We start from the raw sequence: 15,085 nt of genomic DNA, 5'->3' as shown, positions 1-15,085 counted from the left end.
TGTATGTATGTATTTTTTACTAATTCTTTTTGGTACTGAGGATTCAACCCAGGGCCTTTGCCCTAAGCTACCTCCCTTTACCCAGCCCTCCCTTTCTGAGACAGGGTCTAAGTCACCAAATTGTGGTCCTCTTGCTTCAGTTCCTCAGTGTTGGTATTATAGGCACGTGCCACTGTGCCTGGCTCACAGAACAAAAAAACCTTGAACACTATTTTTATGTCTCCTTTGTGCGCTTCTGCCTTCCAGCTTGAAGTATGTGGGACAATGGGGCAAGCCTTAGGGCAAGCCAGAGGACAGTCAAGGCAGGGCCGTCCTGGCATGACCCCAACTTTGTCCACAGAGCCCAGCAGGCAGCCCCTGGGTGCCAGGTTCAGGGTTCTGTACAGAAGGCTCCATCTGAATCTGCTCTTCCCTCCCACCTCTCCATATGGGTGTGCTACAGGGGGATCAGATTCAGAGCCTTAATACTGAGCTGCATCCCCAGCCCTTTTTTGGTTTGTTTGTTTTTTGAGACATGGTCTCACTAAATTGCTGTGTTGTGTAGGGTGGGCTTGAATTTGTGATCTTCCTGCCCCATCCTCCTCTATATAGTGCAGGCTGGCTGTGAATTCACAATCCTCCTGATTACAGGACGCAGCACCACCTCCCACCTAATCGATTAGGTTTTAAACATTAAGAAGCTGATCCTGCGATATGGTTGTTCTTTCTCACTTCCCAAATTGTGGGTGCTTTGTTTTTAAATATATCTGCCTCAGCCGGGTGTGATGGCATACGCCTGTAATCCCCAGCATTCTGGAGGCTGAGGCAGGAGGATCGCTGTGAGTTCGAGACCAACCTGGGCTACATAGTGAATTCTAGGTCAGTCTCAACTATGCAGTGAGACCCTGTCTCAAAAAAACCAAAATTAATTAATTAATTAATTAATTTTAAAAATCTGCCTGGAGAGGGACAAAGCTTCAATTTAAGCCAAGGATTTAGCTCAGTGGTTCTGCCGCCTGACTTGCAAGCACAAGGACCCGAGTTTGATCCCCAGTACCAAAAAAAAAAAAAAAAAAAAGCTTCAATTTAAGAAAGCCAGCCCTAAACCAACTCTACAACATATCCCAGTTTGGAAAAAATTACCCTTATAGTATTTTTTGGTGGTGCTCTTGCTTTGTCCAGGCACCGAGCTAGCCCTGGGGCTTTCAAAGAGTCACCCAATCCGTCAAGTGGGCTAAAAAGCCTCACTTTAGGAATGGGCCAAGGGTGCACAGAGAGGTGATGTCACCTGCCTGAAGTCACCCAACTGGAAGGGCAAGACCTGGATCCAGAGCCCTTGACATTTCTATGAGGCTCCACAATGCTGAAATTCAGGAAGAAAAGCCTCAAGGCACTGGGTCTGGGCTGCTGTGGTGACTGTTGACAGTGAGGAAGCTTCCTGCCTGCCCCAATCCACTCTCCACTACGAAAGCCTCCAGCTGGTTTTCCTCCCACTGTGGTTCACATGGAAAATGTGAAATCGGGCTGAACCGTTCGGAATTTTCTTCCCTCCAGACAGCCTGGGTGAGTGAGGAGCCTTCACTTCCCAGGGAAGCGGGCGCTCTGGCCCCACAGCTCCGCCATTCCAGGCATTCCGGTGACCGCATGTCAGCTAAAGGCTCGGGCTCCAGAGGCTGAGAGGCTGGCGGGTAAGCAACCCTTGGTGACTACTTAGGAAGAAGGACGCAGAGGAGTGGATGGCCTTGGGCGGGGAGCCTGGGCTGGCGTTTTGCAGGAATCGACAGGGTTCTGAGGCTGCCTCCCATCTCCAGCCATAACCACCCTGAACACACCCGGTCTCCTCCTCCTCTGAAGCCACCTCCCTCCTTCCCTGCAGCTGTCATTTTCCCATCCGGAACAAAGTTGGGGGACTTCCCATACCCCGTTGCCTTTGGAGATGCGAACTGTATCTCTTTAAGTAACTGGCTTCTCTCATCACACTTCAAATAATAAAATAGAGGGGCCGGGGATTTAGCTCAGTGGTTCGGTGGCCCGCCTTGCAAGTGCAAGGACCCGAGTTCAATCCCCGGTACCAAAACAAAAACAAAACAAACAAATAATAAAATAGAAAATTCAAATAAAAATGGCAGATGCTAAGCTGGATGTGGTGGCACAGGAGGAGCTATAGCCCCCGGTTCTTGAGAGGCTAAGGTAGGAGGATCACAAGTTCAAGGCCGGCCTGGGCAATTTAGAAAGAGCTTGTTTCGAAATAAGATAAAGTAAAACTAAATAAAATAAAATAAAGGATGGGGGTTGCTGTAGTCATAGAGTGCTTGCCTAGTATATGCAAGGCCCTGGGTTCCATCCCCAGTGCCACCAAAAAAAAAAAGAGCCAGGCGTGATGGCACATACTTGTAATCTCAGCACTCTGGGAGGCTGAGGCAGGAGGATCACAAATTGGAGCTCAGCCCCCAGTCTGGGTAACTTAGCGAGGCCTTCTCTCAAAATAGAAAATAAAAAGGGGCCAAGGATGCAGCTCAGTGAGAAGGCCCTGGGTTCAATTCCTAGTACTGAAAAAGAAAAAGAAAAGATACCATTTTCACCCAGTGGGTTAATCATGTCAGTTAGTCAGAGCGTGGAGTGGGGCTGGAGATTTGGCTCAGTGGTTCCACTGCCTGCCTCGCAAGCACAAGGTCCCGAGTTTGATCCCCAGTAAGAGTGTGGAGTAGTAGGAATGATCACCTACCACAAATAGAGTATCAACTGGAGGAACTCCATTGGCAAACAGTTTAGCATTTCCTCATGCACCTAAAGATGTGGGACAACCGCCTCGTGACCTGGTGCTTCTCCTCCTTGGTACACACGAGATGGAGAAACTTCCGTGTGTTTTCCAGCCTACGGGGATGGGACTGTCCTGGGGACTGGGGTGTGGCTAAGTCTGGAGCACTTTCCTGGCACGGAGGCCCTGTGCAGGATCCCCAGCAGCACACACACACACACACACAAAACCACATATTTTAGATATATTTACTGTACCAACTCAAATAAATATACTTGGATATATATGGATATATATCTATATCTATGCCCTTTTGTGGGGCATGATGTATTTTAAACAAAGAAAGTATTTCTATAGCTGCGGGCAAAAGAGTAGAGCAGAGAAAGAGGCCAAAAAAGAGGGGAAGTAGCTGCCTGGGTAGAGAAGGAGCCTTCCTGGCCTTGCGACATGCGACACTCCACATTCCTCCCCATTCTTGTCCGTTAATGAGTGACCTTGAACCAAGGAGACCTCTGTGGACTCTCTGGGGGCTGATGTGTGGCTCAGTGGGAGGGCACATGTCTCACACGTGCATCCAAGGCCCTGGCTTTGACTGGGACAAGGGGTAGGGGAACCTCTGTCTTTTCCCAGCAGAGCCAGTTTTAATGAGTACGGCAGGCCCAGTGAAACCACGGGAGACAGAGGAATTCCAGTTCTTTCCCACCAACAATCCCTACGGCGGGGTCTGAGGCAGGTCCTTTCACCTCCTGTGCCCGCTTCCTCATCTGTAGATCAGGGTAACAGCACCTTCCTCCCAGAATTGTCTGCTGAGGCCGGGACAACAGCAGCACAGAGGCTGGCACACAGCGGGTGTCCTTTTCATCCCTCTCAACCTAAGCTTTCTACCAGGGCTCAGGAGATCAGTGCCTCTCCTTTCTGAAGGGTCTTTACCTGAGTCATAAAACCCTGCCAGAAACAGAGAGGATGTATGAGTTTAATGGGTCCTCAGAAGCCAGCCTCGTCCTTTTAGAGGAAAAAAACAAGGCTCTGTGATAAAGGGTTTGTTGCAGTAGAATCAGTTCCCCACAGAAGAATTCATGTCTGTTCTCTCTGGAAACCCAGTGGTACGGATGAGTGAGCTGGGGTGGGGAAATGACTCTCACAAATCTCTCTCTTTCACAAAGGGCCTACATAGCTGCTATTTCATTTCATTCTCTTCTACATAGACTTCCTACAGCCTCGGTTTTCTCCTCTGGAGAATCAAGGTATCAAGTACATAAGTGTACACGTTATCAGGTATAACATATGTGAGAAAGACTGACTTCACAGGGGCACAGGGGTAAGAGTGTGTGTGTGTGTGTGTGTGTGTGTGTGTGTGTGTGTGTGTGTGTGTGCCTGCATCCCTCTCTCCCTCTCCCTCTCTAGAGATGCATACATGCAAATTTTGAACTCTAATCAGTACCTTCTGTGTGCCTATTTCCGTGTGTGTGGGCACGGGGGACACGGGGATGGCACGAACTCAGGGCCTCACACATGCTAGGCAAGATCTCTGCCACTAAGCCACACCCCTCTTTTTATTTTATTTTGAGACAGAGTCTTGTTAAATTGACCAGGCTATACAATCCTCCTGCCTCAGCCTCCTAAACAGCTGGGATTACAGCTGTGCCCCACCACATTCAGCTTCTAATCGGTATCTTGAGATACAAACAAATCAGCCTCGCACCTCAGTTTCTCTAATTTTAAAAAATTGGAAAAGGTAGCAAATAGAAAGTAGGCAAGCTTCTAACCTAGCACTTTCACTTGTCCACGTACAGCCAACAAGAACATGCAGAGGGAGCTGGGTGTGCTGGCACACACCTGTAAGCCCAGCTACTCCGGGGGCTGAAGCAGGAGAATCACACATTCAAGCCCAGCCTGGACAATGTGGTGAGACCTTGTCTTAAAATAAAAAAGGTAAAAGGTCTGGGAGTGTAGCGCTGGCCTAACGCGCACAAGGCCCTGGGTCCCAGCCCTAGCACCACAAAAACCAACCAAAAGAACAATGTCTGTATGTAAGAACAGAACTGTTCACAGCAGCACTATTTGTAACAACCCCAGACTGGAAATTACCTCAACAAACGTCAACAACAGGATGGGTAAATAACTGTGGCTCACTCGTTCCTACGGAATACTGTCCGTCAGAGAACGAGCCACAGATGCACACAACCACAGAGATGAATCTCACAGAACACCGAGCACAAGTGAGCCCCATGTGTGATCACAACTCTGCCAAGTTCACCGATGGGCAAAACTGGCCCCCGCTGCTAAAGTCAGACTAGAGTGTGACCCTTGGGTGGCTGGGTGCAGGCAACAGGAGGGCTTCCGGGAGCAGGACACACATTGTCTTCTGAGCTGCACACGCTCACGTGTGCTTGTGCCCTGCACATTTTATTTTGAGATCACGTCACCCTCTCCCAACTGCAAAGCAGTGGTTAAGTGTCCAAGTGCCTAAGAGCCTTAGGTACCAATCCCATGGGTCACAGGTCAACCTTGGACTCATGATTGAACCTTGTTTTCTTCCTATGGAAAATGGGGGCGGCGGCAGCCCCAGACTCGTACAGCTGTTCTGCTCAAATGGGCTGGGCGGAAAGGCCAGCTGAACACTAAATGCCCCCTACGTAATATTTCCAGGGACCCCCTCTTGTCCGCAGTTGTCTGTGGCTTCAGCTACTCAGTCAACTGTGGCCTGAAAATATTAATGGAAAGTTCCAAAAATATATGATGCACAAAGTTTGAAATGGTTCGCTGTTCTGAGCAGTGAGATAAAATCTCATTCCATCCTATTCTGTCCTGCCCAGGATGTGAATCATCCCTGGACCCAGTGTATCCCTGCTCTATCTACACACACGCTACCGTCCCGTTAGTCACCTGGAAGCTCCTTGGTTATCAGATTAACTGTCCTGCGCTCACAGTGTTTGTGTCGAAGTCACCCTTAGATAGTAGCAGCTGCAGGTGACATCAGGCCTACGTCATCCACCTCGCTTTGTCTCATCTGTTAGGCACTGTCTCACAGCACACCAACACAAGGACGAGAAGGCTGAGCACAAGGCACTAAGATATTAAGGGGATCACATTCACACATCTCTGCTTTTCTTGTGCCTCTAGGGGTGAAACTCAGGCCCTCATTCCTGCTAGCAAATAAATGTTCTACCACCAAGGCACATCCCAAGTCCTCCTAGCTTTTCTTGCAGTACGTTGTGGTAATCATGCTACTGTGTTATTATTGTTAATCTATCTCTTTGTTTAGCTTATAAAGTTTATCACAGTCATGTATGTATAAGGAAAATAATGTAGTGAAAAGCTGGGTGTGGTGGTACACATTGGTAATCTCAGCACTCAGGAGGCTGAGGCAGGAGGATCGCATGTTTGAGGTTCGAGGCTAGATTGCATTACCTGGTGAGTTCAAGGCCAGTCTGGACTACAGAGCAAGACCCTGTCAAGGAGGAGGAGGAAGTGGAAGATGAGAAGGGGGAGGAGAAGAGATGGGGAAGAGGAGGAGGAAGAGGAAAAGAGGAGGAGGGGAGGAAGAATAAGAAAAAGAAAAGAAAAACCGTAGAATGTATAGGGCTCAGCACTAGCTGCAGTTTGAGATATTCTCCATGTGTCTTGGACTATCTCCACTGTGGATAAAAGGGTCTACTGTAGTTATAGTTAATAGTTCCTCCCTGGAAAACATGATTTTCTTCTAACCCGATCCAACTAGCTGAAGTTGCTGACGCTCCGAGAGGTGGGTGACTCGCCCAAGGTCCCATGGCGCGCTCAGCAGCCCACAGTGCTCTTTTACACTGTGCTGCTCCACCTTCCCTAAGAAAAGGAGTGTTTTTGCGTCCCTTGACTTTGGGTTCGGTGCGGAACCACTAGCCATGGCCGACAGCGTGGGATAGAGATGACAGTCAGCCAGCTCCCATTTTTTTTTTTTTTTTTTTTTTTAGTACTGGGGATTGAACTTGGGTCCTTGTGCTTGCAAAGCAGGCAGCAGAACCACTGAGCTAAATTCCAGGCCTAGCCAGCTCCTATATTAATTCCAGAGGCTGTGTATTTTTTTCACCTGTGTTCTGCCACCGCCATGAGAAGAACACACCTGGACCAGCCTGCACGTCCTTAGAGGAGACCAAGATACAGGACCAAGGCACAGGGCTGCTCCATGGGTCACAGGCCCTGGCCCAAATACAGCCTTGAACAGAGCCCATTGGCTGACTAGCAGATCATGTACGAGCACAGCCAAGATCAGCAGAAATGCCCAGCCATGTTCAGATTAAGTCAGCCAGTCTTCAAACCCATTGTTGCAGTAATAAACATTGTCCTAAACCACTGACTTTAAGGGTGGCTTGTTATGTGGCAATAGCTGACTGGTACAGTCCCTTCATTTACTGAGTTCCTATGGTCTGTCCGGTCTCCTGCCTAAACACAACTCAGCTGTGGCTCTTTGGTTCCCCAGCCCCGGCTGCCACTGTCCTGTTGGAGGATGAGAAGCTGGCCTCCCAGCCTCCACACCTGCCCCACTCCATTCTCCTACCAAATCACACCGAGTCTTCCTTTTGGCTGACAGTCTCCAGGGCTCCCATCGCACCTTCACAGCTTGACTGAAGAGTCCCCATATAAACTGGCTTCTCCGTCCATCTCTTGGATCTCCTGATAGCACAGATCTGCCTGGTTTTTGTTTATTGCCCCCCCCACCCCCAGGGCTGCTTCCTGCTCCAAATCCTTTGACCCTGCTGGGTTCTCTGCCTGAAAAAATGTTCTCTGCTCAGCCCTAACTCCAAATCACCCTTCAGGACCAGGCACTGACTCCCCCTGCAAGTTTTCCCTAAGCTCCTCCTGTCCAGCTTGGCTCTGGCACCCTTCCTGTGCGCCCACAACCATTGCTTTCACCGCACTGGACTGTCTCTGTCACCCAACCATGGGCCCTTTGAATGCAGGGGCCATGCCTTATTCATCCTCACAGTCCTGACACCTGACCCAGTGCAAGAGATCAAAAAATGTTTACGACAAGCTCCACGTTATGGCCTGTGTCTAGCTGTCCCGCCAAAGCCTCATGTGGCCATAGGTGGCTTTTTCAGAGGTGGCTGATAAAGTGTGTGATGCTGGGATTAAGGGCTTGTGATTACTAAACCAGCAAACTGATTGGTTTGGCACCGCTGTAATCCCCTGGTAGTCTGCATAAGATAAAAGGAGCAGAAAGACGCTATTAAGGTTCTCTTGCTGCTTTGTCATGAACTGTTGTTGCTACTCCGCCTTGGAGCCCGCTGAGTATGGACTGAAACCTCTGCAAACTGTGAGCTAAATAAACCTTTCCCCCTTTAACTTTGGGTGTTGGGTATTTTGTCTCAGCAAGGAGAGAAAAATAATTAACCCGCTCCATGAACGGAGGAAGGGTGGCCCTGAGAACAGAGAGCCAGGGATCCTGGGCTTTCGCTTGGCCCTGCCACTAATTCTCAGTGTGGTCTTGTTAAATCCGTTCCTCCTTGGGGCCTTTTGACAATGAGAGGGTTGCAATCAGATTCTCCTGGTGAGCATCGGAACCACTTAGGGGAGCTTCAAAAACACAAATTTATTTTAAAATCCAAAAATAAAACCTACAGATATCTAGGCCTCCCCACCACCACCACCAGGGAGTAGGTGCCAGGCGCTACAACTTTTTAAAAATTCCTCAAGTGTTGTAGGTGCAGGCAGAACAGAAAGCCACCGGCCCCCCTGACGTCCAGTCGTCTTCCCCACTGACCATCTGGTTATTGCTCGAGAATCTGACTCACGCAGGCTGGGCTGGATTTCAACCTTTACATTGGTTAGGGAGGGATGTAAGCTAACTGCTTCCTACTTTCAGCCCTGCAATGGGTGGTTACAAGCCTTCAATAGACAAGGGCCTCCGTGAACAAACCAGCAGCCCAAGGCAAGAGCTTTTGCAGTTTGACCTCCCCAGATTCCCCCACGCACGTGGGAAAGTAGAAAATGTGCTTTTAAACTCTCACCATCTGCCCCGAGTACGACTTCATGGGGCAGAATGAGTAGGCCCATTTCACAGATGAAGAAATGGAGATCCAAGGGGCAAAATGAATAGTTCAAGGCCACACTGGGCACCACTAGGATTGACAGCCACAGCTGAGAAACTCCAGAGCAGCCACTACGCACCACTATCACCACTGAGCATTGAAAGCAGCCACCGAGATGTGCTGTGAGTGTAAAACACTGAAAGCTGAGTGTGATGGTACACACCTGTAATCCCTCTACTCCAGGAGGCTGAGGCAGGAGGATCACAAATCCAAGTCAGCCTGGCCAATTTAATGATCCGGTGAGACTATGTCTCCAAATAACAAATGAAAAAAGAGCTGGGAATGTAGCCATAGTGTGAAGGCCCTAGCTTCAATCTCCAGTACCAAAACCCCAAAAACCCACATTGGGTTTCTTTTTTTTTTTGTACCAAGGATTGAACGTGGGTCCTTGTGCTTGTGAGGCAGGCAGCGGAACCACTGAGCTAAATCCCTGACCCCACATTGGGTTTCAAAGATAATCCAAAAAAACGCTATAAAATATGTCAATAAATTTTTATATGCTACATCTTGAAATAACACTATTTTGTATACATTGGGTTAATAAAGTATATAATGAAAATTAACTTCACTTTAACATGGTTATTCCTACATTTTCTAAATCTAAAAAGCACATTTTTCAATTGTGTCTTATATTCTATACAAACATGTTTTATCATCTATCTATCTATCTATCTATCAATCTATCATCTATCTTTTTTTTTTTTCACCATGCTGGGAATGAGATCCAGGGCCTCATGCATGAGAGGCAATCACTCTGCCCTGGTCTCTCTCCCTAGCTCTAGCTTATATCAGCAGTGCTGCCTTAGAACCAGTTTCTCAACAGGGCTGATATCGCCCCCTAGGGGTCACTTTGGGACCTCTGTATTTCCTCCGAAGGGAGGGGGACCCCATAAAGGGGTGGGGGGCAGGGCTGGAACAGCAGTACAGCGCTGAAGTCCTGGCTAACGTTTAGTGAGAGCTTACAGCCAGGCGCTGTTCCACGCTTCTCCCATATTAACTCATTAAGTCAAGCCACCATCCTCTGAAGTCATCCTGTTATTATTTTTCCCATTCCCCAGGGGAGGACACTGAAGCTCAGAGAAATGTCTTGCCCAAGGGCACGGGCCCCGGGCTCTGGGGATCTAGGCTGGAATCTGGGCTTGCCCAACTCCAGCTGCACCACTCATAAAGTTGCAGGGGAGGTCAGTTCCACCCCCTTCTTCTTCCCACGAATACTTATCCCACGCGTGTATGCGTGTATGCAAGAGATCTTTCCCGGGCACCTCTGAGCCCCATCACGCTCATCTCTCTGCCAGGTCTGCTGCTGGGTGGCCACTCGGCCCAGGCCAAAGAAGAGGCGGGAAGTGGAGACCGCAGCACGTCCCACACTTGGCTGTGCACATGCATTCCCCGGGGTTCTTGGGAAAATGCTGGGCCTGAGGTCCCGCGTGTGTCTGTACAGCCTCAACGACCACATGAGGAGTTGCTCATGCGGGGTAACAGTCCTGTCTGCCGTGACACGTAAGAAGGGTGTCAGCGTCCGAGTGGGAAGGCCACTAAGGAGTCATCTCATCCAGCTCCCTCAAGGTTCTGACAAGGACACGGCCTCAGAGAGGGTGAGACCTTGCTCAAAGTCACACAGCCAGTTACAGGCAGAGGCCAACACTCCACTTCCCCCAGGGCTCCTTGCACCTGGCCTGCAGGAACTTGAGACGAACTATGTGTGTCCAGAGGATCCTGTGCCTGGACAAGTGGAGGCTTTGGGCATTTTCAAGTCTCCCCACCCTCTCCAGTCTGAGTTTGCACAGCAGAGAAGAAACTGTGGGAGTCAACTGGCAGGAAGACCATGCTCTGTCTGCAATAAGCCTGTGGAACTGCATCGCCCGGCCCCTGGTTCCTCTCTCCACCCCCAGATGTTGCACATCTTGATCCCCAGAGTGCACTTGGATTAATGGAGTGAAACCATCATAAGGACAGAAGAGAAACTGTCTTCTCCTGACTGGATAAACAAGGTACTAACAATAGGAATTCATTTCCTAGAAATCAGGCACTGAATTTGTTAGTGTTTACAGAATCCAACCCACTATTCACCATCTGTTTGCCTGGCTGGGAGGCTCAGAGCGGCAGTGATTAGAAGTATGTACAAGTTTTGGAGTTAGGTAGACATCTTGTTTCCCAGTCCATTTGTTGGCTCTGTGACTCTGGGTAAGTTACTCAACCTCTCTGAGCCTGTTTCTGCATCCGTTCAACAACTACCATCCAATAAAGCCTACCATGTGTTGGCACGAGCAATGTAGATGTGACATTGGTCTTAGAAAGACTTACAGGGGAAGCCCTGGGGAAACACTCCCGGCACCTAGGACCACAGATGCGATGCGATGAGGCTCACAGCGAAGTTGTGTAAACTGTGGCGACCCTGAGATCCCACTCTGGGAGTGGGTTTGCAGGTGAGCCCAAGAGGACAAACAGAATCAGCAAGTGAGGAGAAGCTGGGGTCAATGGTACCCATGCCACACAACGAGCTTGGAGAACCCTCACCTAAACCCATCCCATGACTCCCTAGAGGTTGCACAGTCTACCTCTTTCCTGTCATCCCGCTGCTTCACCTGAACTCCGCAAAAGACCCCACCTGCATCCACTCTTGGCAGAGACCTGCGCTTCCAAAAGCCCTGTGGTTCTCTCACCTGTCTGCGATAGCGCAGGTTATCGCCTTGTGGCTTATATCTAGATGCCCCCGCCAAAGCCCCATGCACTCCCAGGTGGGGCCCGGGAGGAGACTGGATCATGGGGGCGTGGTCATTGGGGGATTAGTCCACTGATCAGTTTCCAGCCCAACGTGGTGTTGGCAGGTAAAGCCTGCTCAGAGGAGGTGGCCACGGGGGCGTGGCCTGGGTGGGTCTATCTCCCTCCACCTCTCTGGATCTCTGTGTTCCACCACCTGGCCACGAGCTCTTTCTCTTTCACGATGCCCCACTGCCATGCCACCCTGCCTTGGAGCCAGCCCTCAATGGACTGAAACCTCTACAAACTGTGAGAGGAAATAAATTTTTTTCCTTTAATTTGTGGGCGTCAGGTATTGTGTTTCAGTAATGATACAGTAACTAAGTAACTAAGACACCCCTCTATGCACTATGCCTTTCTTCGTATCTCTTCTACCTTTTCTGGAGGGTCCCTTCTTTCTGTCTGTCCCATTGGGCCTCTTACATGGGCATCACACTGGACTCCCCTGGACTGGGCTCACGGCCAACCTCTCTGCCAGGCTTGATTTTCAGAAAGACCTAGTACCCCTCTCCATCTATCTGTCCAACTCCTCTTCACCCCCAGGACCATGTTCCGCAGTCTCCTCTTTTCTGAAGCTTGTCTTGCTCTTTCCACCCCAGAAGGGCCAGCTTCTCTCCTCCGTGCCAACCCAACATGACTCATTTAGGAGTCACACCTACATCTCACACTGTCCACCGTCCAGGGTCTAGGGGTCTCTCTCCCCAAAAGGTGGTATGTTTCTGGAGCAAGGACCTAGTTTTGTTCATAAGTTGAATATGTTGGGCTTCATACTTAATGGATGTTTAATAAAGATTTACTCAAAGAATGAAGGAAAGAAGAATAGTGACGATTTTACCTTTCTTTGATGCTCCCTCTCTGTAATGAAGTGCACTTTGGTTTTCTGTCCTAGATGTCCCACAGGAGTCCCAAGCCCAGTCAGGCCACCAGCCTTCCCACCCACACCAGCCTCTCTGACAGTCTCTTTCTTGGCAGGCACTACCCAGCTCTTCCTCACCCAGCCCCCAAATATTTGATCGATATTTATTTATTTCTCTTCTGCAGTGTTGGGGACCTCATAAATGCTAGGCAAATGCTCTACTCCTTAGCCACATCCCAGCCCATCCCCAGAACTTGGAGTTCCTGCTCCCATCCCGCCGCAGCCCTTAACTAGTTGTTTCATTAAAAGAATAAGGAAGCCGAGGCTCATACAAGTCACTGGCAGGAGCTTTGATCTTCGCAGCCCAGACTTCTCTCTCTCTTACAAGTTCCAGGACATTTATTCTGTTTCTTCTTTCTGGAAGAGCAGTTTTTCCCATTTTCCTTCACACACAGAAGCCCCTTCCTCCAGGTAGCCTTTCTTGGTCCCCTGGGCAAACCCTTCTTCTTTATTTCCTGACCTGACTCCAGGATGGTTTATACCTCTTACTGCTGCTGGACAAAAAAGCCCCTTGAAGATTTACCCATTTCCTGCCCACTCCCATGCCCTGAGCATTTTCAGTCAATCTAAAATAATTCCCCTCTCAATGCTCAAATAGGGCCCTGGAAAAATAACTGCATTTGAGCTGGGAGGGTAGCTCAGTGGGAGAGCATTGGTTTCGCATGCATGACACCCTGGTTTGATTCCCCAGTATTGCGAAAGATGATGATAAAATGAACAGCTGCCTTTCTTCTCCCCTATTTATAATCCTCCAATGGCTCTCACCGTATTCAAAGTAAAATCCAAAACTCTCACTATGGCTTACAAGGCCCTACATGGGATTTCCCCACCCCTGCCACCTCTTTGACCTCACCTTCTACCAGCTGACTCCTTAAATGACACGCTTTGAGCAGCCACCATGAAGTAGCTCTCACCGTTTACTGTCACCCTGATTTGTGCTCATTGTAGCCCTTAACCTGATCTGGTATTTTCCACTTGGATGTTTATTGCTTGTCTCTCCACACACCCCCACACACACACCCTGGCTACACATAGCTTCTGTCTAGCTCCTCACTATATCCCCAGGGCCTGAACAGTGCTTGGCTGACAACAAATGGAGGGACCGCCAGTCCCAGGAGTGATCTGGGCTGGAGACATAAACTGGAGTCATGTGACAGAGGTGGTGACGAAAGCCAGGGGAGTGGGTGTGATCATCACCCAGGGAGAGGGCCTACTACAAGGAGAGACAGCAGAATATGTAATGGCCATAGAAAGGAGGATGCACCTGCAAAAACAACAGAGAGGATGAAGGCAAAACATCAAGCGTTAAGTCATGGGAGCCACAAGAAGAGTTCTGGAGGGAAGGCAAGGTCAACAGTGTAGGCTGCTGGGAGGGAAATTTCAATCTGGCCTTGGGTAGGAACCACTTGTGCCATGAGAGGGACCTCTCAGGTCTGGATCTTCAAGCTCTAAGAATCTGTCATTTCTGCTCATATTCACATCTCCATGCCACAAAGAACAGTCACCCATCTGTGGCCTAGGAGAGAAGGGACAACAGAGTCACCTCTCCCTTGTTACTTACCCAGTGGGCAGCCAACCAGCTCTCAGGCAGCCCCTCTGTATTTCTGGCCCTGTACCGGCTGGGAACCAGTGGAGACCCCAAGTTCTGCCAGTCTGTCCAGCTGGCCTTGCCCCCAACCTCCAATGGACCCCTCCAGCACCTGGCATCTTGGATGGCCCATGACAAAGCCCACTTGCTTCTACTCACAGGCTCAAAGGCTGAAGAAAACGCAGCTACTTAAAGGGCCTCACTTGCTGCTGTGATAAAGGATCCCTCAATATCCTTGCAAGGAGGGCTGAGACCCCAGCCAGGATAGTTCAGAGGCAAACTCAGACCAACAATGTATGCTCCACTGGAAAACCCTGGGAGCTGATTTCAAGGGAGAGCTCAGACATTGCTCCTAGTACTCAGAGCAGTGATGGCCACCAAGGACTGAGCTCTCCTCTGAGGCCAGCTTATGCCAAGCAATGATCCCACGTGAGGTACACAGCAAGCCTGTGGGTTAAAAGTTGTTGTCATTTCATATGGGAGAAAGTCAAGGTTCAAAGAGATTGAGGTCTTGCCAGAGATCACATAGTTAAGTAGCCATGGCCAGTTGGCGAAGACAGCAGACTGTCTTACCAGTAATCCTTGAACTTCCCCAGACCTAGTGAGGCAGGGGATTTCAGTCTTACGGTCTCCTACAAGCACCGTGACCTTGGGCAAGATTTATTCTTCACTCTCCCCATCAGCAGTAAAGCAGATGTCCTCATGCCTTTCCAGGGCCAAAATTCTGCGATGAGCTAGGATTTGAACAGAACTTTACAATTTTTAAAAAGGCATCCATCGGGCATCACGTTCACTCCTACGAATCCAAAGGCGGAAGTAACCCTCTGGTAGGTGTGCACATCGGAGAGATGTACTGACCTGCCCAAGGTCACAAGCATGGCAGGGAAGCTGCGGCTAGACATGGGAGTCTTTCAAGTCCGCTCCAGAAAGGGCAGCCCTGCGGTGGCGCCGAACCCAGACCTGGCCGGCAGGGGGCAGAGCCTGGCTTCCCACGGCCGTGCGGGGGCCACCTGGGC

The 15,085-nt window shown here is 49.7% G+C and overlaps 1 protein-coding gene across 4 annotated transcripts in view; it reads right to left on the bottom strand.

The window, feature by feature from the left end:
• Htr1d (5-hydroxytryptamine receptor 1D) overlaps positions 1 to 15,085 on the bottom strand; it is a 23,758-nt gene that overhangs the window by 3,368 nt on the left and 5,305 nt on the right. The window contains exon 1 of one of the 4 annotated variants that reach the window (XM_010625990.3): positions 14,043 to 14,922. The exons of the other annotated variants lie outside the window; for them this stretch is intronic. The gene's annotated coding sequence lies outside the window, so the exon portion shown is untranslated. Of the gene's footprint in view, positions 1 to 14,042; positions 14,923 to 15,085 lie in introns of those variants that run through there. 4 annotated transcript variants of the gene reach the window in all.

This window comes from Fukomys damarensis, unplaced genomic scaffold (assembly GCF_012274545.1).
Source record: "Fukomys damarensis isolate Sample0158 unplaced genomic scaffold, DMR_v1.0_HiC HiC_scaffold_23, whole genome shotgun sequence".
Taxonomy (NCBI): domain Eukaryota; kingdom Metazoa; phylum Chordata; class Mammalia; order Rodentia; family Bathyergidae; genus Fukomys; species Fukomys damarensis.
Note: the sequence above shows the minus strand (reverse complement) of the source record. Positions and strands in the feature narration are given on the sequence as shown.